We start from the raw sequence: 2,666 nt of genomic DNA on the forward strand, positions 1-2,666 counted from the left end.
TTGTTGTTGTGTTTATTTCAGCATCACCTCTCTGGGAAGCACAGAGTGGCCTACATTTATACACAAGGTCCAACAAAACAAGGTCAGGTGCTTCCCGACAGATAACAGTAAGACTCATGGCCGTGTTTCCTGTTTTACAGAATGTAATTAGCATTGACTAATATAGTGATGCCCAACCGTTCACATTCTCCTTTTATCAAAGCCACTAACAAGCTGTAAGGTGTGCCTCTTGTCAGGTCATGCAAACGGAAAATGAAAAAAGTTTTCGAACATAAGGAGGCCTTTTAATCACTGAAGCATTTCCTGATGTTGGATTTTAATAAAGGCCTTTCATTTTATTTAGATAGGTAGGATAGATAGGTATACTGTATCTAATGAGGTCAGTGTGTATTATAGAGGCTAACCTCAAATTGCACCCACAACACATTTTAAATATTGCATCATTACAATTCTACAGTCACCTTTTGGTAAAACAAAACAGTATGTCCAAGAAATGATTCTGTTACAGTAGAAATAGTATAAAACCTGAATTCAGTTTAATTTAAAGTTTGTCTGATGCTCTGTATTGAACTCAGGCAGACTGCATGAACCAAATGTGGCCACTAGAGGACAGACAAACTCCAAAACTAGATGATTTACAAAATACCTGATGTGAGTGTTAGCAAACAGTGGACTTCACAGTTCACACCACAACCACACAGAATTATCATCAGTCAAGGTCCAGTATTTTAATCTCCACATTAAATGGAATAATTAGATTTAATATGTGAAATAACAGTACAAACTATCTGTTCTTCTGTTAATACAATTGGACTATATACTGTTTATTTGGCTGTTTACTGAGGGAAAACAGTCATCTGACTTTCAGATTTATCAAGTTTATTAAGATTGAAATTTTTGAAAATATTTTCTTTTCCAAGGAAATCATATAATAATATTAAATGTTGCATTGTTATTATTATGAGTGTATGTTTTTGCAAACAAGTACAGCCATTTAAAATAATATTTATTCTTAACACACTTAACAATTTAACATTTTTGTGGTGTTGTTTAATTGTGTTGTGTTTCACTTTTATTATTTTATCCACCCCATTTATATTAACCCCCTGAGACCCACAGGATCGAGGGCTATCCCGACCAACTTTACTGTCTTTTAGAGGCTGCACCAGGTTCAGTTTTAGGGCTACAATGAAGGTCCAGAAACCAAATCACAGCATGGCTTTTTCTATGGTGTTCCTCAAGGTTTTGGTGTCTTAATGTTGTATTTTGGAGGGATTATTGATCATTTTCATGAGTTCTCGAGTGGTAAAAAATTGTTAAATTTAGCACCAAATCTGTGAAACAAATGGTATCAATCCAAACATTGCTGCAATGATTGATGAGACATAATGGAGCATGGGGATGATCATCATACTGTACACTTATATCAAAATGTTCTATGCCCTTATACACTTTCACAATTTATTTTGATTGATTCATTCATTAATTCATTGATTCATTCATTCATGTTTATTTCTGATTTATGACTAGAATAATTTGACACACAGTGCTGAGCTGCATCTCAAATAATTAATTAATAAAAAAAATAATCTTCATGTTCCCAGCTTTCAGATGATGTACACCACTTCTATGTGACATATACTGCTGACCTGCTATTTCGCCCTAAAGACCCCAGCATGTACATTATTTGTATTCTGTAAAATCATAGTATACTTTTACATATTTCTTATGGTATTTGTAACATACGCCTATGCCAGAGTTACAGATTTGCTTCCAGCCTTAAACACAAGGAGGCACCGTATCACCATCACAGGATGCTAGATTTGGCAGCTGGAAGTTTTGCATGATGAGTTTGGAGGTTTTGTATTCTGAGGGGAAGAACTTCATCACAGTCATAGCTGCTATCTGTCGGATAAAGTGCACCCTTTGAAATTCAGTTTGTCATGTTGTTTTTTTTAGTGCTGAACAGGATCCCTGAGCTGAACCAAACTTTTTATGCCAAATCATACAAGGCATGTTGAGGGGATTCACTTGGAAATGAATTAGGGTAATTGCATGTTATGTTTGTAGTTGTTTATCTGGTGATACATTTTGCTAAACCTTCTTAAACTAATATAAGATAAGATAAGATATTCCTTTATTAGTCCCGCAGTGGGGAAATGTGCAGTGTACAGCAGCAAAGGGGATAGTGCAAAAAACAAGATGCATCAGCTAACACAGTAAAAAAGAGCTAAACAAAGTGTAACAAAATATGAACCACTTAAATAGAAGTATAAAAATAGGAGCAGTATATACAGTATTGACAATAAACAGACTATTAACAAAGTGGAAAATTATATTGCACAGTGAGAATGAATGAATGCAATTCCACCTGAAAATATTCACACACTTCACACACTTTAGCCAAACTAAAATAAATACTCATTTAAAAAAACACATTCAGAACTTTACAAAAAGTTGTTGCACATTGTTATAGATCCTATTTTGTATGTCTCTACACTTACAACAAAATATCATGTCTAGCTAAGTGGCTGTGCGTGTGCGTGTGCGCGCGCGTGTGTGTGTGTGTGTGTCTGTGTCAGCAGCAGTGTGTGAGTGCTTTTGTTGTCATGTGAAAGAGGCTGCTGCTGATGGGGAGGAGGGGATGGGGGCGCCGTTGTCATGGT

Source organism: Sebastes umbrosus, chromosome 3, assembly GCF_015220745.1.
Source record: "Sebastes umbrosus isolate fSebUmb1 chromosome 3, fSebUmb1.pri, whole genome shotgun sequence".
Taxonomy (NCBI): domain Eukaryota; kingdom Metazoa; phylum Chordata; class Actinopteri; order Perciformes; family Sebastidae; genus Sebastes; species Sebastes umbrosus.